At 49.3% G+C, this 22,359-nt stretch overlaps 1 long non-coding RNA gene across 1 annotated transcript; it reads left to right on the forward strand.

Annotated features, from left to right (window-relative positions):
• The first annotated feature begins 1,545 nt into the window (after positions 1 to 1,545).
• Positions 1,546 to 15,194, forward strand: LOC146063310 (uncharacterized). Its single transcript, XR_014471568.1, has 3 exons — positions 1,546 to 1,610; positions 1,723 to 1,787; positions 15,127 to 15,194. It is a non-coding gene; the product is annotated as an uncharacterized LOC146063310 (long non-coding RNA).
• The last annotated feature ends 7,165 nt before the right edge of the window (positions 15,195 to 22,359 follow it).

Consider the following 22,359-nt stretch of genomic DNA (forward strand, 5'->3'; position numbering starts at 1 on the left):
GGGAAGGGGGGGAGACACTGGGCTGGCACTAATAAAACAGTTACCGTTGAGTGACAGGATGGGTGCGGGCAGCGCATGTGGGCTACTAACATAGGGAATTATAAGTGTAGATTAGCCGTGCCGGTCAGTGGTCGAAGAAGTGCCGGTATGACATACCGCTGTATACTGGCCCACTTCGACCACTACATATACTAGAAAAGCCGTAGTACAGGAACAGTGACAGTGCAGAGAGAGAGAGGGGAGATGGAGAGAGAGAGAGAGGAGAGACAGAGAGAGAGAGAGGGGAGAGAGAGAGGAGAGAGAGAGAGAGAGAGAGAGAGAGAGAGAGGGGGGGGGGAGAGACAGAGAGAGAGGGGACAGACAGAGAGAGGGGAGAGACAGAGAGAGAGGGGAGAGAGAGGGGGGGGAGATGGAGGGGAGAAACAGAGAGAGAGAGACAGGAGAGTGCAAAGAGGGAGAGTGAGGGGGGGGAGAGGGAGAGAAAGAGAGATAGCGAAGAGTGGGGGAAAGATATATAGAATATAAGAATACAGTATACAAGAGTTGTACCTATGGCAGCAGCCCGATGGTCAGTGTCAGTCAGCAGTGGTCCCGTGGAGGAGGCTGAGGCGGGTCCTGTGGAGGAGGAGGGTGAGGTGGTAATCCCATGGAAGCTGCAGCTTCCATGGAGGAGGAGGCTGTGGCCGTGGTTCCCAATGTGGCCTTAAGGTGGGTACATACGGGTGCAATTATGTATGAAATCGCTGGCAAAATGGTCGCTCAGCGACCATATTGCCAGTGATTTCATGTGCAGCCGGCGATAGATGGCTGGGAGCGCGCTTCCGCGGCCAGCCCTTCATGGTCGCTGGTCGCAGGAGCATGCTCCTGCGACCAGCGGCTTCCCCCAGCGATCGCCGGGCAGGAGGTCAGCGCCGGAGAAATCAGCGCTGTTCTCCCATGCCCTGCGACGCTGTTCCCTCCCTCCTCCCGTCACCTGCTGCTGCGCTCCTCCTCCGCCCCGTAGCAGTGTCTCCTTTTCATTGCTGATGAAAAGGAGACACTAGCAATATGATTGCTGGGGATATATTGCTAGCACTATATATCCCCAGCAATCATATAGACCCGTGTGTACACAGCATTAGAATGACAGGGGGCACATGCTTCCTCCTCCTCTGAGGAGACAGACACTAGAGGTCATATTTCACCTCTAGCGTCTGACAGGAAGCACAGCGCTGCAGCGCTTAGCACTGTGCTCCCTGTCAGACGCTAGAGGTGAAATATGACTTCTAGTGTCTGTCTCTCAGGGGAAGGCTGCAGCACAGGCGGCGGAAGACTGAGGGACAGTCGGGCGGCGGCGGGAGACGGAGGGACGGGCAGCAGCCGGCGGGATATGGAGGGACGCGTAGGCGTCGGCGGATGGAGGGAGGGAGGGCGTCATTTCTTTTTCTTCTAAATTTTATGCTGGTGGCGGTCTAATGGGAGGTCCGGTGCACCCCCGGACCACCCTTTAGATTCGCCTATGCTGGGAATGATCTACTACTTGCGGCATTCTTACTGCACGTTTCTCCATCAGGAAGTTGAATATAATGTGGAGGAACTGAGGAGTGTCCTGAACCAGAGGCTGTTGGCACGTAAGTTGTGGTACAGTAGGCGCATTTTACGCCATGTGTCTCTGTGTGCTTCGTAGGAAATGTAAAGACATATCTAAAATGTAAATGTAAACCCACGCATTTCTCTGTGTAGGCCCTGATATCAAATCTGATGGACTTTCTCTGAGAACCTGCTGGGAAATGATTAATCTGATGGATGTATCCTTTCAGAGATATATGTGATACTGTCATATACAGTATCCCATTTATAAGTAATGTCCAATTTCGGATGGTCTCCCTCCTTGAATTGCCATATTTATATTGTTTGTTAATGTGAAGGGAAGTTCTCACTGTCAGAAAAGAGGACAAGGAGGGAGATGTACTAAGGCTTTGTAGGGCAGATGTATTAAGCCTTAACAAGAGATAAATGCCAGGATGATAAGGAGAGATAAACGCCCAGCCAATCACCTGCTAACTGCCATGTTACAGCCTGTGTTTGAAAAAAGTCAGTAAGGAGCTGATTGGCTGGCTGTCTATCTCTCTTTATCACCCTTGCATTTATCTCATGTTAAAGGTCCCCATTCCCCATACATGCTGCGATAGCAGCATACGATGCGACGTGATGCGATGCGTGCTCCCGCAGTCATCGCATTGCACAGTACAAAAGTATGTGCTGCGCATACTTCTTGTATTGCCCACGGATCGCATCACATTGCACGCAAAACACATGCATTGCGATGTGATCTGCCCGATGACACGCTGCTATCGCAGCATGTATGGGGACCTTGAGGCAGTCAGAGATAACGTACCCGCCAATCAACTAATAACTGCTATGTCCCAATCTGTATTTGAAAAATGACAGTTAGGGGCTGGGTGCATGGAACTTTATTTCCCTAAACTTTATACCTCTCGAGGGCATAGTATATCCGCCCCAAGGACTTGATATTTGGGTCTGCTGGGTGTGGTATGAGAAAGTTAATGTGGCACTTGTAATAACAGGATAGGCACAGTCACCCCAACAGAGGCGGAACTACCTCTGGTGCAGCAGGTACATTGCACCAGGACTCTCTTCTGTCACCCAATGCTCATACTTGCTTACTGTACCTTAAGATTCTCCTACACTGGGAGAAGCCCAGAGAGGAGACTCTCTGCAGCTTTTCTGGGGGGTGCCATCATTCTGCCCCCATCCCGGTAAATGCTGAGGGAGATGCTAGTACTAAATGGCACAATTTGCATCATTTTAGCCCCCCCCCCCCCTCCCGAAAGAGCTGCAAATGCCGGCATTTGTCCGGCAGAGGGAGGGGGTGCGGGTGGCCTGCTACATGTGGGAGGCTTGCCCGCCCTTCCAAGGGGGGGAGGGAGACCACATTTTCGGGACCCTCCCGTCCATTCTGGGAGGGTAGGTAAGTATGCCACTGCTATGTCACATATTGTGAACTTGGGTTGGAATGGAGGGGTGATCCACTCACAAGTTCTGCCACTGGCCTCAGTCCTAGCAGACTGATATCCCAGGGTTGCCGACCCTCCCGGAATTTGCGGGAGTCTCCCGAAAATCGGGTCCTTCCTCCCGGCCCCCGGAAGGGTGGGCAGCCCTCCCGGAATCAGGGGGACCCCCACTGAGCCCCCCGATCGCGGCATTTATATGCCGCAATCCGCGGGTCTCAGGGGAGGGGGCGGAGCTAAAACGGCACAATCATGTCGTTTTAGCCCCGCCCCCTCCATGGATATCAGTTATTTAGACTATTTCCCGCAATGGGGGCGGGGCTTAATGACGTCACGGTTAAGCCCCACCCCCAAAAATCGTAATGAAAGATTTTTTGAAAGTCGGCAACCCTGTGATATCCACAGAATGTCTCAAATCCTCAATGTACTGTTCATGGTGGGGTGAATTAATATCATGTGATGATTCAAAGCCAATCAGGAGCCAGTGCTGAGAGCAGTCAAACCTCTAAACAGGCCCCCATACACTATGCGATTTATGTCCAGTTACACACAATTCCAGCGGATCGGGATGAGAAATCGCGTAAAATCGGCCCAAATAGCATGTGTGTGACATCCGATGCGCGGTTCCATCCTTATCAGACTGGAGCCAGAGATCACACGTACTGCACTGAAGATCTCCGGGTCAGACCCCCTCCCGGATTCAGGGAACGGGGACCACATGTGATGTATGTTATACAGTATTAAGTTCGACCAGTAATTGTTAACAGTTAACAGGCCTTAGGTCAGCACATGAAAAAGGTTGACATGCCTAAGGTTGACAGGGTCAAAAGGTCGACACAAGCATTAGGTTGACATACATTGGGTTGACACAAGCATTAGGTTGACATACACAGAAGGTCAACATGGCAAAGATCGACACAAAATAAGTCAACATGGCTAAGGTCAACAGGGTCGAAAGCAGGGCCGGTGCTAGGGTGTTTGGCGCCTACCTGCAAACTATAAATTTGCGCCCTCTCTACCATAGCTAATAAAAGGACAGAGCAAGCTGAAGGAGTGCACCAGAAAAAGGATGTGTTCTCACAAGGAAAGGTTTTGCCCACAGAATAGTAGCTCCAATTCAAATGATGCCAAACAGTACTGTACCACAATTTTATTTACGTTAAAACACACAGTATTTCCCCTTATTCACATTATGTCTTGCGGTAATGCCCCTTACGGTGTCATACAGTAGTGCCTAATTTACATTACAACACACAGTAGTACACATGTATAACACACTGTAGTGCAATTTATATACAATATCCACTGTAGTGTTAGTTATAAACAATGTCTACAGTAGTGCCCTTATACCGGACATAAGTCTAGTGCCTCTTATACACAAATAGCACATAGTAGTTGTGCCGCTTATACCCAAAATGCCCACAGTAGTAGTAGTAATGTTTATACAAATAATGTCCACAGCAGTGCCCCATAATGTCTACAGTAGAAGTGCAAGTTCTACACATCTATAGTCAGTGTTCGCGAAAACCAGCCAAAAAAGTGGGTCCCGGGGACCCTTCACATCTAAAATTTGGGGTCCTACCTGACCTTTTCTGAGTCCCAACAGAAATGAAGGTTCTATAAACATCCTAGCAGCTGATGTGTGACCTTGTGCATGTATACATTTTCATATTTCAACATTTACTTATATAAACCTGAAATAACGACTCGGAGACTTGGGTTTGGCAGAAATTGTTAGCTGAATTTATTGAAAACACTTTAAGCTAATTGCTTGTATTAGAATTCCTTAATTAAATGGTGGCCCAGAAAGAACGGCTAGTGATCTAAGCTCCATCCCACGACTGACGTATGTAATGACGTATTCCCTACACAAGCGGTATGGCTCCACCTACTCCATTGACTGCCACCCGACTGGGTGGTCTCGCTGCCCCCCGAGCGGGAGATCTAGCGCAGGCCTATAGTCAATGGAGGTGAGCGCACCGAGAACAACCGATGTGATGTATAAACATCGCTTACTGAAGGCCTAAATCAATTAATCTGCCGTTCTTTCCCGCCTTTCAGCCAACGCGTTTACAGCCCCCCTTTATCCCCCCCTTACTAAATCGTAATAGGGCGGGTAGGGTGGGAAATTCCACAGGGAAAAGAGGAAGACTCCTCCTTCCCTGTTCCTATTATCCCAGCTAACTCTGCCCTCCCCTGTTTTCCTATTGGCTCCGAGTCACATGCTCCATAGTGTACACACAGCCTTGGATGTTTAATTCACTCCTTTCCTATGGCAGTCATTACGTTATTCTAAACATCCTAGCAGCTGATGTGTGACCTTGTGCATGTATACATTTTCATATTTCAACATTTACTTATATAAACCTGAAATAACGACTCGGAGACTTGGGTTTGGCAGAAATTGTTAGCTGAATTTATTGAAAACACTTTAAGCTAATTGCTTGTATTAGAATTCCTTAATTAAATGGTGGCCCAGAAAGAACGGCTAGTGATCTAAGCTCCATCCCACGACTGACGTATGTAATGACGTATTCCCTACACAAGCGGTATGGCTCCACCTACTCCATTGACTGCCACCCGACTGGGTGGTCTCGCTGCCCCCCGAGCGGGAGATCTAGCGCAGGCCTATAGTCAATGGAGGTGAGCGCACCGAGAACAACCGATGTGATGTATAAACATCGCTTACTGAAGGCCTAAATCAATTAATCTGCCGTTCTTTCCCGCCAAAGCGGGGGTCCTGGTCCCAGGACACCCCCGCCCCGCCACCAGACTAGAGCACCATAAGGACGCTCCTAGAAATAGATCCTCCTCAACTCTGAGCCTCCCTTTCCTTACATAGGGGATTCTAACCGGGAAAGGCCACCGGACCGCTCCAGGTCAGGGCCTGCAGCTTCCCTGCTGCGCTAGTGTGGGTCAGACCACTCGAGGTCATGGGCCCACAGCTTCCATGCTGTGCCCTTGGCCAACTGACCCCTTCTAGGTCAGGGCCCGCAGCTTCCCTGCTGCGCTAACATGCATCCGACCACTCAAGGTCATGGGCCCCACAGCTTCCATGCTGTGCCCAATGGGCAACTGACCACTTACAGGTCAGGGCCCGCAGCTTCCCTGCTGCGCTAATATGCATCAGACCACTCAGGGTCGTGGGCCCACAGCTTCCATGCTGTGCCCAATGGCCAACTGACCACTTACAGGTCAGGGCCCGCAGCTTTGATGCTGTGCTAATATGCATCAGACCACTCAAGGTCGTGGGCCCCCAGCTTCCATGCTGTGCCCATGGCCAACTGACCACTTACCGGTCAGGGCCCGCAGCGTCCCTGCTGCGCTAGGTACAAGAATTGTGCACTGGTTTGTAAGGCTATGATATGTTAGCGTATTTTAGGAGGATCTGCCAAAGAAAATAAAAATTTCTGATGCCCAATTTTGGTAGCATATAATTTGGTAAAGTACCAATAGAACGCCCATTTCTGACACAAAGGGGGAAGGGTTCTGGGGAATGGGGATTACTCGGCCGGAGGACAAAAACGTCTGGACCTGCTGAGGGACTATTGACTATAGAATTCAGTCTGTCAGTTCAGGTAAAAAAGCGTGAAAACTCCGGACGCTCTGCCCAACAACAGAGCGTAGTTAATCCCCGAGTAGGATGGGCACACTTGACATACAAACATCCACCCAAGCGCTAGCGCAATTAGGCTGGCGCACTGCCCTCATGGCAGTAGATGCGGGCAGATGTACTTATTGTAACAAGCGGAACGCCATCGGCCTAAAGCCTCAAACTCTTCCGCCGTGCGGCCTGCCCTTGCCGCTGTTGTAGCCGCCCCTATTCTGTGAGAGTGTGTGCAGAATTCCCTTAGTGAGAGGCCACCCTTCAAGGCATCAGCGCAACATCCAGCTGAATGGGTACCCCACTTCTAGGTCAGGGCCCGCAGCTTCCCTGCTGTGCCCAATGGCCATCTGACCACTTACAGGTCAGGGCCCGCAGCTTTCCTGCTGCGCTAATATGCATCGGACCAGTCAAGGTCGTGGGCCCCCAGCTTCCATGCTGTGCCCATGGCCAACTGACCACTTACCGGTCAGGGCCCGCAGCTTCCCTGCTGCGCTAACATGCATCGGACCAGTCAAGGTCGTGGGCCCCCAGCTTCCATGCTGTGCCCATGGCCAACTGACCACTTACAGGTTAGGGCCCGCAGCTTCCCTTGCTGCGCTAGTATGCATTAGACCCCTTAAGGTCGGCATGTCCCTTTTTAGCCCCACTTACTCCCCTTACTGTAGTTAAGTAAGAGGGATTACAATACTGCGCCGCTGAAGGCTGCTGTAACCATTGTGAAGGTTGCCCTGTAGCGATGGCCGTGGGCCCCCTGATCTGTGAGCTTCCACATTAAGCCGTGTTTCTTTTAGAAAGAAAGGGCCATGACGTATATCTGTAATTGGCTGTTGTGCCTGCGGCTCTCTTTCAAGCCTCGCATATCTGCGGTGTAGCCGTATTGGACCACCCCTGGCCAAGCCGCCCTCCTGCTCTTATTGCTGTGTCCTTGCTTGCTCGCCCGCCTACTGGCATACCTGGCTGGCTGTGCCCTTGGGAGCCCTAGCCGTGCTACTTACTTCCGGCCCCTTTCTATCAAGAGTGGCTGGTGTGAGGCCCAGCATGCGCAGAAAGGGAAGAACACTAAAAAACATTGTCTCACCACTGGAAGGACCGTCACCTGCTTGCTCTGACTCGGCTGTCCACACCTCATCAACCTCAGTGTTCGATTTGGATTCGATTTCCCATTTCTTCCACGTTTTCTCGAGCCATTTGTCATCTGTGGAGACATGTGACTGGTCCCTGTCCTACTGCCCTCACACTTCCCTGATGCTGGAGCTATGTTATACACTAATACATAGTGCGATCCGCAGAGGGTGAAGTAGGATTTGGGGGGGGGGGGGGGTTTCAAAAATGGGTATTGCGACATATGGCCATATACGCCAGCTCCTTACGCTATGGCTAGCGAATAATAGGTTGAAGGATGCTATCATCCCAATGTATGTATTCCTGCAATTGCTACTAGCGGTGATTCATATTGTTCCCATATAACATAGTGCTTTCTAGGGAACCTTTTACCCATAGCGCACTGCCCTGGATCTTAAATTCTATATTTCCTTCTATATGGACGCATATGCCCACTAATGCTCATTTTGCTGTCAGCACCCCATGCATGTACAAGTATGAGTGTGGAATATTATAATTGGGACTGTTGGTTAATATTGTAATGCTGGCGGTGTTAGCTTTACCTATGTTGCTGCTTGTTGCCAAGCCCTAGGGAATATCTGAGCGGGAACCTAGCTCTGTCCACGCACCTAACTTCTGGGTTCTGCGGCCGAGCACGGCATAATTTTTCCGTTGCTGTTATTTAATAGCAGATCTGAGTAGCAGATGGCGGCTCTTCTGTCCTAGAATGTAGCTAATCGACCATTAAAGGCTAGTGCTCTTCAATACTCATTGTGCTGCGCCCCGTGCATCTACTGTCATATTATGTCATCTATTTATTATGCCGTTATAAGGCCTCAATTTCTAGACCAATGCCTGGATAACAGTGATCCCTGAGACAAAACACCTTTTATTAACCACTGTATACCTAGGGATTGCGGCTGATCTTGTTGAGATATAAAACACCAAGGGGCCAAGTGTCAATTATAGCAAGAGATTGCGGTTAGTGGGCAATATGACAGAATATCTGCAGATTGTAAGCTTGAAGCAGGGCCCTCCCACTTCCCAATCTGTCTGTTGTTACCCCGTTTGATTTCCCCTTGTCTCTGATTGTAGAGCGCAACAGAATCTGCTGCGATATATAGGAAACTGCAAATCAATGGTCAATGCGCAAATGTGACAATTGTAGAAGGAAGTTTGACTCCTGTCCTAGAATATAGCTGCTCTCACCGTTAAAGGCTGTTGCTTTTGATTAACTTAATATGCGTTGCCCTGTACTTCCACCATCATATTATGTAGTCTATTTATTATGCCGTTATAAGGCTGCAACTTCCAGACAAATGCCCTGGAGAACGGTGATCCCTGAGCCAAACGCCTTTTACTGTATACCTAGGGATTGCGGCTGATCTTATTGTGACATAAAAAACACAAAGGGCAAACGTGTCAATTATAGAAAGAGATTGCTGTTAGTGGACAATATGACAGAATATGTATACCTTGTTAACTTGTACCCAGTTTGTTTTATCACTGTCTACCGCTGTGAAGCGCAACAGAATCTGCTGCACTATACGGGAAACTCTAAATAATTAATTAAATCAATATTCAAACGTAGCAATTATAGCAGGAAATTGCTGCCAGTGGGCAATATGGCAGCATCTGTGCAGTATGGCAGTACAGTGGTTAGCATCACTGCTACTAGCTGGCTTATTGCGTAATTGCAATACCTTGTTCAACCGTTTAAAAACATACTGTACCAGCATGCTTTTTCTTTTTTACAATTGTGACAGTATATAAACCTAATGCCGTCCCTCTGTCCTGGGGGTGGGCCATTAACCTAGGAGGCCCCTGGCAGGGGTGCAATCAATTGCCATATTACATCTATGTGGCCTCCGTGTCCTAACCAGCGGTTGGGATATACTAAGCTACTTTGACTACTGGTTTCAGGGAGATGATAGTTGGTCGAATAATTTTTGCACGGTGCCTTATGAGGCGGCGTGTCTAGTTCCCTATAAGTAAAGCTTGTGTACGTGGCACTTAGAAGCGTGGGTGTGTACTGCTACATCTGAGGGGAATTATTATTATTATTTTTTATTTTAAATTGCCTTATATCCCAATGTAGGTGAGGCCCGATGCAGTTATTTTGAGGCAAAATATAACAGTGTAATGTGTGCCTCCCGCAGTTACTCAGGGTTTCCTCACACACTCTAAAAACATGCTGTTAGGTTAATTGGGCAGACGGATGGGCCAACGGATAACTATAAAGCATGGCAGTCCAAGTTATCCCCTTTTCCCTGCCAGGCCTCTCCAGCCTCTGCCTTTGCTTTCCTATTCTTTCCTATTTTCCCATGAAGATCCCCCCTTTAGCAGTGTTAAACCCCTGCCATGTAGGGCTCCCTTTAAGGAAAATAGAGAGGAGTGAGGGGTCCAATGCGGGGGCAGGTGGGATTGCTCTAGATTCACTACCAGACCTTGGAAAAGACCTAGAGTGTTCCTCTGCCTCTGAGCCCCGCTTTCCCCCGCCTCATATTCCTTGAGGTGAGTGCGTGCCGTCAGCGCCCTTGAGTGTCTGATCCGGCTCCCCCTGTTATGATTGTTGCTGTTGCTGGCATTACGCAACCCCCCCCGTGCTGCTTTTCCCGTGCCGACCCCCCCGCTGACCCTTGACCCGCGGCTTCCGGCTCCCTGCGAGGCCTTGCCGGTTGGAGCCATGGTGCTTCTGCTGCCCTGGCTCCCTCCGGCGCCTAACCCGGTGCTCCCCCCCAGCGTCGTGATCGCATGCGCTCTCCCCCCCCCTTCCGCCATCCACGGGTGGGTGTGTATGGCAGCCCCGTCGCTGCATTACCCCTGGATTCTGCCGCAGAGGGACCCGGCAGGCGGACGTAGGTAAGAGGGAACAATGCGCGGTGCTGCGGCTACACAGCTGATGTGTCGGTCGCTGCGGCACTGTCCAGTGCCTTGCTAATGGACCGGCATTGCGTGGCAGCAGCGGGGCGCCGTGGGGAACAGAGCGTTGTCTCTGAGGCTTTGAAGCTCGGACCGGCAGCCGCAATAAAGCGTGCGGGCGGTCAGAAGGGGCGATGTGGTCGCCATTGTTTTAGCGGGCATGCGGGCACAAAACAAACAACAAGGGGGAGGCAACAACCCCAGCAACAATCCCCCTGGCCGTAGAATAAGCAGCTAATCAAAATGGCTGGATCCATGCAGGCTAGTTAAACCCCGGCCTAGATTTTACAGCAGGGTCACAGTGGAAGACAAAAGACTTCCTCCAAAACTTCTCCCGGCTCTGTTATCTGCTCTACGTTCCCTGCAATACCCTGCTAATCTCATGGCCACCTAAGTGCAACTGCTCTATTAGTTAGCTAATTGTGTATGCTAGCACTGCAGTAAGGCCTAATAGTGTAAATAAAGGACATCACTCACCATGACCATTCCAGTGAAATTCCACAGGGAAAAGTGTTTAACCCTTACCCAGAAAGGTTAACTAACCATCTAACAATGGTTTAGTTCAAAGTCCAGAGAAAAAGCCTAAGGCTCTAAACTACAGGAGGGCCAGGGAGGGGGAAAAACAAAGCTTGCACTCACCAGAAATTCCACAGGGAAAAGAGCAAATCTACAGCAGGGTCAGTGGTGAGAACAAAGGATTCCCTCTCCCCATCCCCCAGGAAATAGGCTATAGCAGGAGCAGTACTCACTCCAACCATCCAGATGAAATTCCACAGGGAAAAGAGGAAGACTCCTCCTTCCCTGTTCCTATTATCCCAGCTAACTCTGCCCTCCCCTGTTTTCCTATTGGCTCCGAGTCACATGCTCCATAGTGTACACACAGCCTTGGATGTTTAATTCACTCCTTTCCTATGGCAGTCATTACGTTATTCTTATCATTCTTATAAAGTGCAGCAGATTCCGTTGCGCCTTTACAATGGTAGACAGAGATAAAACAAACTGGGTAACGACAGACAGACTTGGAGGTTAGAGGGCCCTGCTGCAAGCTTACACTCTATTCCGTACTGGCAGCAGGGTCACTGTGCAGTGGGGGGTGTTCCGGCGGTGGGTGTGAGGGGAGGGGGGCACACTTGTTCACTGCTGGCCCGCTGTCAATGAGCTCTTCACAGCTGACAATATGTGAGTCAGCAGTGCAGCCGCCTCACCTCATATTGTCATCGAAGGTGACTAGTTGCAGTCACAGCGGCACCTCATGTATTACATAATTTGTTCTGCATGAATACATACCCCCCAACTTTGTTTGACCAGCAGACGGGATGTTGCTGCGCGCCGCAGGCGCGCCAAAATTTTCGGGGGGCGTGGCCTAATTCGGGGGCGTGGCCTATAATCGCGGCTCTCCCGCGAGGTCACGCCCCCATTTCGCCGCTATGGGGGCATGACCCAGAGGCTCTGTGAGCCTCTAGCCATGCCCCCAGCCCCCTGGCTACGGGAATAGACGCTGTGCGCATGCGCACAGCGTTTATTCCCCGCTGCTTAGCTGCTCCGATGCTACTAACTAATCCCGCCCCCTGACCTGCCGCCGCTGTGCTCTCTGCCGTTACAGAGTAATAACGGCAGAGAGCACAGTGGCGGCAGGTCAGGGGGCGGGATTAGTTAGTAGCATCGGAGCAGAAATTTATTCATGCAGTACAAATTATGTAATACATGAGGTGCCGCTGTGACTGTGCTACTAGTCACCTTCGATGACAATATGAGGTGAGGCGGCTGCACTGCTGACTCACATATTGTCAGCTGTGAAGAGCTCATAGTTATCTCCCACCTGCGCCTCTCTCCCGACATGCTGCACACCTCAGCCTGCACCTCACTAGAGTCCCACAGTGCCACTCCTCTCCCCCAGCAATGCACTTACATATGATCCCGATCTGGAGCAGGCGGGTGTAATACATTTAGCATCCGTCGCGATGTCCTCCCCGGCGGCAGCTGTTTCCTTCTGGCAGCGACGGGCGGTCACGGTTGCAGCAAGGTGTCTGGCAGCTGTATCATCCACACGGTCTGTCTGCTTCCCAGCCGGGTTGGGTGGTGTCCTCCGCGGCAGATAGAAGAGCAGACGGTCTCACTCTCCTCTCACGTGCTGCACTGACTCCGCCCTGGCCTCACTGTTCGGCTATATGGTCTAGCCCTCCGCGCACCGCATCACACCACTGTGACTAGTATCCCTGCACAGAGAATATGCAAGAATACTGCGCACGCCATACAGGGAGGAGCGCGTCCCAGGGGACGCAGCCATTTAAAAAAAATGAGTCCCTGCACATCAAAACTGGGTAAAAAACGCGGTATACCGAGTATTTGCGAACCCTGATAGTAGTAGTGTCATTTATATACACATAATGCCCAAATCAGTAGTGGCCCTTACACATAATGCCCACACTAGTAGTGCCCCTACAGAATAAAGCCTGTCACTGCTGCCTGTTTATCACACAGGTGCCACAGGGAGGAAAGAGAAGGTAGGAGAGGGGGGGTTTCCAAATCCTCAATCACAAAACAAAGAAACATAAAAGAAAAAAACTACTGGGTCCCTGGGGGCATGTCCTTAAGATGACAGGGGCGATCAGGCAGACTGGGATAGGGACGTTGGCACACAGATAGCCGCCGACACGCACACACATATAAATGGTAACACACAGACAGCTGCTTACAAAAACATGGATGCTAACATGTTTTCTGACATACAAACTCTGACTCACACACATAGATGTATGTGGAGACTGACACACAGACAGCTCCTGTCACACTTGCACACAGAAGCTGACAAGCAGATAGCCATTGACACACATGGACGCAGGAGCAGCTGGACTCTAACACACAGACATGCAGACATATGCTTACACTGACATGTACACGCTGACACACAGACATTGATACATGGATGCTGTGACACAGGCATTGAGAAATGCACACTGGCATACAAACATGAACACACACAGAAACACAGATGCTGACACACAGGCAGACACTGACAAGCTGACACAGATGCTGATTCCCAAACAGATGCTGAAAAGCTGATACATTGATTATGATGCACAGACACAATGACGTTGACACACAGACACACTGATGCTGATACAATGCTATACCCTGACACATGGATGCTGGCACACAGACAGGAACAGACACACAGACACAAGGATGCTGACATATGGATGCTGACGCAGTCAAATGGATGCCGACACAGACCCACAGCTGCCACTGGGTGGGAGAAAGGTAGCTGCCGAGTAGTGGGATAGAGGGAGAAGTGGAGAGAGACAACACAGCCGGGTTGAAGACCACGGCAGCCAGGTTGAAAATCACAAGAATGGGGGCACAGGGGTGGCAGGGAGAGAGGTAGAGAACACAAGGGGGCGTCAATGGTGTGAGATTAGGAAGTTGGGGTGCAACAGATAGCAGAATAATGCAGGATATATACAGTGAATAAGTGTATGTATCTATATAATATAAAAAGATACACACACACACACACACACACACACACACATACATACACATACAGTACATATATACACATACAATACATACACATAAAAAAAAATTAAATGGACACACTTTTGAATTGAAGCTTACTGTAGAAGACCAGCAGGATGCTAGAGGGTTAAGTCTTTCTGTGGTCATTGTCGGGCTCCCTGTGCAGCAGCAGCTTGTAGAGAGGGGGAGGGCTTGTAAACGGAGTGTAGGGGGAAGAGTTCCGTTCCGTGCTTAGTAGCAGGAGATGAAACTCAGCAGCAGGGAGAGGATGCAGAAATAATTGCCAACCTGTGCGGACGGGCATGGGAGGCACTCGTTGCTGGGAGGGACAGATCAGCTAAAGCTTCCGGCGCGCACACCGACAGCAACAGACAGCACTCAGCAGAGATGATATAGCTAGGAGGATGCAGCACGGGAGCGCCTCTCCTGCCCGGCGCCTCCCTGCACTGCATCCTCTGCTGAGCGGCTAGCGCCGGCTCTGGTCGAAAGTCGACACAGGCATTATGTTGACAATGGCAAGGTCAACAGTCAAAAGGGCAACGTGGGTTTTTCACATTTTTTTGGCGCCAACATGTGCTGACAGGTGGTATTTCGTGCCCTATCATTCACAATGGGCGTGAGGGAGAATATAATAGCATGATGGTGTCCATGTCGACTGTTTTAACATTTGGGACAAAAAAAGTGTCAACTTAAGCCCTGTCGACCTTTAGTGGTCTACCCAATGCATGTCAACCTAATAAGGGTCAATCTAATGACCTTTCAGGAGGCTGAACAGGGATTGGATGCGACTTCTCCAAGGGGAGTGTACAGGGGCTTAATGTAATTAATGGTACGTAATACGGTGACATTGGAAGACTGCAACATGCAGTACATGTAACATACTCTACTTATGTATGATCTGGTCACATATCTGATTAATATGTAACGTTCTGTCGCTGGTAACGGCCTTAACTGCAGCGCGTACAGGTGGACAATACCGGGACCTTGAGTAACGCAGAGTTCCGGACCCTCTGGAAGAAGTTGGAGAATTACATGGTAAGGCTTCATGTTATCTGCATGGCGACGGCATTAATTAATAATACATTTGAATAAATTAATTAGGACGAAACAAGGGGTCTGGTTCAGACCCTGATCGCTGATGTGCAAAGTTACAGTCAACTGCGAGTAGATAACCGCCACCCAGACGGAAAGTAAACCCGCCTGAGCAAATATGCGCGTGGATTGAGAATGGATCGCTATTCGCAACCTGCTGCAGATCCATACGCAATTCACAAACAATCCAATGACTTCCCAGTCTGTGCAAATGTGAGTAACTCTGACCCTGCCACAGCTCTGCGTCAGTGACCGGCTGACGTCACAAACCCAGTAATCAGTTCTGAATCAGACCCAGTGTTGTTACCATCTGCTAAATATAGAACCCTTCATTTTAATATAAGAAGCCGGTTGTGCAGCCAAATCTGAGAAGGGGGTGTGGCCTCAGATGTAGGGCGGATCAGACAGGATGAACGGGGCCACACTGCACAGCCCCACCCCTAGTATCGTCATTTTGGGGGCATGCTTAATGCTTCCCGAGTAGGGATGGCCATCAGTGCCATTGCCATTGATGGTTGCCATCGATGGCATTTCTGCAACTGCCCATCGATAGTGCTATACTATGCAGTGGATGACCATCGATATGTAAAAATATCGATGGTCATCCATTGTGTTTGATTGATTGGCCTGTGGGCCAATCAAAACACAGGGGGCGGGGCTTCGTGGGTGTCAGGGGCGGAGCTATATATATATAAAAAAAAAACATTGTTTTGCTGGTCCATCGATGGAGGGAAACCATCTGGTTCTCCCCCATCGATGGCAAAAGTATTCCACATCGGCCATAAACCATTGATGATATAGAATCATCGATGGTCGATGGCCATCAATATTCCCGAGCAGTTTGTGACTATGCAAAATAAAAATTCTCCCAATATATTGCATGGAAATAAATCATCCCTGTAGCAGAACAAAATAAATATATTTTCAATTTCATTTTTACTATAGAAAATATTCCTAGAAGTGGACACCAACCTCTCAGGAAATATCGATGCCCATGAGATGCGAAATGCATTGCAGAAAGCAGGTGACTCCTATATTAATACTGTAGTTATATTTATACTTATTGCGTTTATACTAAAATAAACGCAAAGGGGTTTATTTACTAAGATGGGAGTTCTCTATCAGATGGGATGTTGCTATGGGCAACCAATCATATACTATCTATTATCTTGTAGAAGGTGGTATATAAATAAGAAGTAGATTCTGATTGGTTGCCCATAGCAACATCCCGTTTGATATAGAACTCCCATCCCCATCTTAGTAAAGAACGTGATGCTGGATCTATTTGACATAATTAGTTCTACATCACTCTGAAGGGCCCTACACATGTAGCGATTCCCGGGCATCGCTCAATAGATTGCTTAGAAAATGACCCTACATCGCTCCTTGTGTACAGGCCATAGCGAAGCAAAGCACCTACACACATAATGACGCAGCGCTGGTAGGATGGTGCAGAACATAATGACGCAGAGCTGGTAGGATGGTGCAGAACATAATGGCGCAGGGCTGGTAGGATGGTGCAGAACATAATGACGCAGAGCTGGTAGGATGGTGCAGAACATAATGACGCAGAGCTGGTAGGATGGTGCAGAACATAATGGCGCAGGGCTGGTAGGATGGTGCAGAACATAATGACGCAGAGCTGGTAGGATGGTGCAGAACATAATGACGCAGAGCTGGTAGGATGATGCAGAACATAATGATTCAGGGCTGGTAAGATGGTGCAGAACATGAGGCGGAGCTGGTAGGATGGTGCAGAACATAATGATGCAGGGCTGGTAGGATGGTGCAGAACATAATGATGCAGAGCTGGTAGGATGGTGCAGAACATAATGATGCAGGGCTGGTAGGATGGTGCAGAATATAATGACGAGGGGCTGGTAGGATGGTGCAGAACATAATGACGCAGGGCTGGTAGGATGGTGCAAAACATAATGACGGGGGGCTGGTAGGATGGTGCAGAACATAATGACGGGGGGCTGGTAGGATGGTGTAGAACATAATGACGGGGGGCTGGTAGGATGATGCAGAACATGAGGTGGGGCTGGTAGGATGGTGCAGAACATAATGATTCAACACCCTCCACTCCTTTGTCTTCTCCTGGTTCACCTCATACCCTTCCGATCGCTCCTTCTCCGTCTCCACTCCGAGCTCCTCCTCTCCTACTACCCCGCAGCCAGTCGGTGTTCCCCAAGGGTCAGTCGTTGGACCTCTCCTCTTCTCCCTCTACACCACCTCTCTGGGCACCCTCATCAGCTCCTATGGTTTTCATTACCACCTTTATGCTGATGATACCCTAATCTATCTCTCCTCCCCCGACCTATCCCCACCACTCCTGTCCAAGGTCTCCGAATGCCTCACGGCCATCTCAGCCTGGATGACCCAACGCTTCCTGAAACTAAACATGGCTAAAACTGAACTTCTAATCTTCCATGCCCCGAACATCCCCTCTTCTCCCACTATCTCCATCAGCATTGGTGAAACCGAGATCACCTCCACCGACCAAACGCGCTGCCTCTGTGTCATCATTGACTCCTCCCTCTCTTTCACCCCCCACATTCGTGCTCTCTCACAGTCTTGCCGCTTTCACCTACGCATCTCACGCATCAGACCATTCCTCTCGACTGACGCGACCAAAATTCTCATTCACTCTCTTGTCATCTCCCGCCTTGACTACTGCAACATCCTTCTCTCTGGGCTACCTCTCATCCGCCTCGCACCTCTCCAATCCATTCTTAACGCTGCTGCTAAGCTCATCTTCCTCTCCCGTCGCTCTACCTCCGCCTCCCCCCTCTGTCTATCTCTTCACTGGCCCCCCATTCCTTTCCGAGTTCTCTTTAAACTCCTCACCACCACCTACAAGGCTCTCTCCTCCTCCACCGCTCCTTACCTCTCTTCACTGATCTCTATCCACACTCCCTCCCATCCTCTTCGCTCCATCACTGACCGCCGACTGACCTCTCACCTAATCACCTCCTCCCACTCCCGTGTCCAAGACTTCTCTCGCGCTGCCCCCCTGCACTGGAACAACCTCCCGCCACCCATCAGGCTTTCTGATTCCCTTACCTTCTTCAAGCGCTCCCTCAAAACCCACTTTTTTCGACTAGCCTATCCCTCCTCCTAAACTCTTTTGATCCTCCTATCCTGCCTCCGTTCCCCTCCGTTCCTACTTATCCTATTGTTTTTCGTTCGTTTGTCCACCCACCTATTTTTAGTATGTTAACTTTAATGAGTAGGGTCCTCCTTCCTCACGTACTCACCCTACCTCACCTGTGCTCCTGTCCTGTTCTTCCCTTCCTCTACTTCATCTTCAGTCTCCTCGACAATTTTGACACCTACTTCTGAACTGATGCTGATTTTAGTTCTACCAGCTATACCCCTATTTATACTGTATTTTTCAACACACCCTGTACGTTACCTTGTAATTTGTTTTTTTGTTTGCTATCTACGGCGCTGCGGACACTTTGCGGCGCCTTATAAATAAACGTACTACTACTACTACTACTAATGATGCGGGGCTGGTAGGATGGTGCAGAACATAATGACACAGGGCTGGTAGGATGGTGCAGAACATAATGACGGGGGCTGGTAGGATGGTGCAGAAAATGAGGCGGGGCTGGTAGGATGGTGCAGAACATAATGACGCGGGGCTGGTAGGATGGTGCAGAACAAAATGACGGGGGGCTGGTAGGATGGTGCAGAACATAATGACCCGGGGCTGGTAGGATGGTGCAGAACATAATGACCCGGGGCTGGTAGGATGGTGCAGAACATAATGGCGCGGAGCTGGTAGGATGGCGCAGAACATAATGACGCGGAGCTGGTAAAATGGTGCAGAACTTAATGGCGCAGGGCTGGTAGGATGGTGCAGAACATAATGACGCAGAGCTGGTAGGATGGTGCAGAACATAATGACTCAGAGCTGGTAGGATGATGCAGAACATAATGACGTGGGACTGGTAGGATGATGCAGAACATAATGACGCGGGGCTGGTAGGATGGTGCAGAACATAATGACGCAGAGCTGGTAGGATGGTGCAGAACATAATGACGAGGGGCTGGTAGGATGGTGCAGAACATAATGACGAGGGGCTGGCAGGATGGTGCAGAACATAATAACGCGGGGCTGGTAGGATGGTGCAGAACATAATGACCCGGGGCTGGTAGGATGATGCAGAACATAATGACGCGGGGCTGGTAGGATGGTGCAGAACATAATGACGCGGGGCTGGTAGGATGGTGCAGAACATAATGACCCGGGGCTGGTAGGATGATGCAGAACATAATGACGCGGGGCTGGTAGGATGGTGCAGAACATAATGACGCGGGGCTGGTAGGATGGTGCAGAACATAATGACGCGGGGCTGGTAGGATGGTGCAGAACATGATGACGCAGAGCTGGTAGGATGGTGCAGAACACAGAACATAATAACGCAGAGCTGGTAGGATGTGCAGAACACAGTGACGCCTACATATCAGGGCACCCTTGTCCTCTCCTTGTCAGCTGTCAGGCTCAGGATCGGTCACTTACTGAGGACTTCTCTGCATTGTCAGACATAACATTGGGCATCTTATATTTCCAGGCTTTACCCTCGGCACACGGATACAGGAAGCCATCGCCCGGCGCTACGCTACTAAGGAAATGTGGATTAACTTTGAGGATTTCATAGCGTGTATGATGCGCCTGGAGACCTTGCTCAGTGAGTGCCGGCACTGCTTGTGGACGCAGAGAGTGGGATGTACAAATGCTGCAGGATATAACCTTGTAATGATCCTAATCGCATATGTACTAACATAAGCAATTAGTATCGCTCCCCAATAAGAGCTGTCCTTTGTGAAGCCTGGACTTCTGGGTTTTGTCCCCAGGAGGCCCTCAGCACTGTCAAAGACAGACACGAAGGCCGCGTAAGGTACCACGAGGAAGCTCACCTTGGAAGACGGGGTTATTACACATAATACAGGGAGCGTCGCCAGTGCCCGTCCCTGGAGGTTCCGCAAATTATTAATGTATTTTCATTTATTCAGATCAAATGAAATAAAAAATCCAGAAGAAGCGTCTGAAAGTTCTACAGTGTCTAGGTTGACATGCAATTAGTCGATACCCAACGGCCAACAGTAGGTCGACATACACAAAAAGTCAACTTTTTTTTGTCGACCTATTGACTGTCCAACTAGACACACCTGAAAGCCAATGCATATATTGCCATGGGGACTGGGGTATGCGGTCGATGAGTCCATACTAATTAGGTCAACACTCAATATGTTGGCCACTATTGGTAAACAGGCTATACTGTAAGTCGACATGGCTTATGGCCAAAAGGGACAAAATGTCGGCACGAGCAATAGGTCAACATAGAAAAGGTTGACGTGAAAAAGTTTGACAGGAGTTTTTCACGTTTAGGTGTTTCAGATGTTTTTTCATACATAACTATTCTGTGATTCTGTGTCCATGTCGTCATAAGTCAACATATACAAACAAAAATATTAAAACCTCACGTTGACCTTTTTCATGTTCACATTTTATGTCGACATATTGCTTGTGTCAACCTTTTGTCCCTGTCAACCTAAGTCATGTCAACCTTTTATCAGGTGTCTACCTAATGCCCGTCGATCATAGTGGTTGACCGATTGAGTGACAACTTTAATTCGATCGAACCGATGACCTATATCTGGGACTGGTATAGCGGGATGTACAGAATGCTGTACTCAGGGCTGTATTAAAGGGGGGGGGGGGCAAAGGGGGTCATTACCCCTGGGCCCCCCTCTAGTAAGGGCCCCCCTGTGGTTGACATGTATTTTTTTTTTTTACTTTTTTTTTTAGCGAAAGGTTTTGTGCATGGGAGTGGGGTAGTGCTGCAGCTTCACCTATCTGCCAATGTGACAATGATTGATGGTGCTGAGCATCGGGAGCCAAGGCACACTGACTGCACAAGTGTGTAATGCATTACTGGGAGATGACTAAGTCCCATGATACTTTGCACAAGAGGGCAAAGGCTGAGAGGTTTGTACTGAGCTCTGATTGGTGGAGCTCATTACATGCTTCTCAGGCAGGCCCATGGAGGACAGCAGCAGCAGCCTAAGTCATGGGAGGGTTTTTAATCAGAGGCAGCACTGAGCCTGTGAGGTATTCTACAGTCCTACAGAGTAAGGTGCAGAGGGACAAACACAGTCTTTTCATGTGGTATGTATGTATGTATATATATATATATATATAAATATATATATATATATATATATATATATATATATATATATATATATATATATATATAGCCCCCTGCAGTTACCCATTGACCAAGTTTATACTGCCTTTACTCTGTGTTTATTATGTAATATTCTCCCATGCAGTTTGCGGCCAGTAATGACAAGTGCAAGGTGGCCCACCTGCGATGGCGGAATATCTCGGCGGGCAGGATATTGGGGATAAGTCCTCACACCGGTACATTCTGCCCTCTACAGTTTGTCATCATAATCATTTCCTTTTATTTCTCCTCAGAAATGTTTAATCTCTTGGATACAGATAAAAGTGGGAAGATCAGTCTGTCCGTGTCTGAGGTGAGTGTCTCTCTGGGGACACAGGGAAATGTATGGGAACCATTAGGCAGAGCCAGCATCTGATTGGTTGCTATGGAAAGAGCATATTTTCCTGTGCACCAGTTACACTACTGTTAGTTACTTGCCTACCTGACCCTCTCCATGAGGGAGAAAATGCTCTGTTCCTCGACTTCCATGGTAGTGAAAACCAGGGAAGGCAGAGACTTGTATAACATATCTAAAGGTCCATACACACTGGGCAACTATGCCCAGCATGTATGGACAGCAATGATGCCAATCATCACTGCGGGGAAAGCCGCTCAGTGCATACACACTGCCCAGCGCTACAGAGGCTGCTAGCGTCTTTGGCTCAATGCATCTCCATGGAGATGCATAGTTCAGCCAATCAGGGCTGAGCTATGTGTCTCCATGGAGACGCGTTGACCAACCACGCTAGCAATCTCTGTATGTCTCTCACTCCTTATAGCAGTATATTCCCTATGTAATATGTCTGTTACTCCTTATAGCAGTACAGGTTGAGTATCCCCTATTCGAAATGCTCGGGACCACGAG

Source organism: Crinia signifera, chromosome 3, assembly GCF_055691185.1.
Source record: "Crinia signifera chromosome 3, ASM5569118v1, whole genome shotgun sequence".
NCBI lineage: Eukaryota > Metazoa > Chordata > Amphibia > Anura > Myobatrachidae > Crinia > Crinia signifera.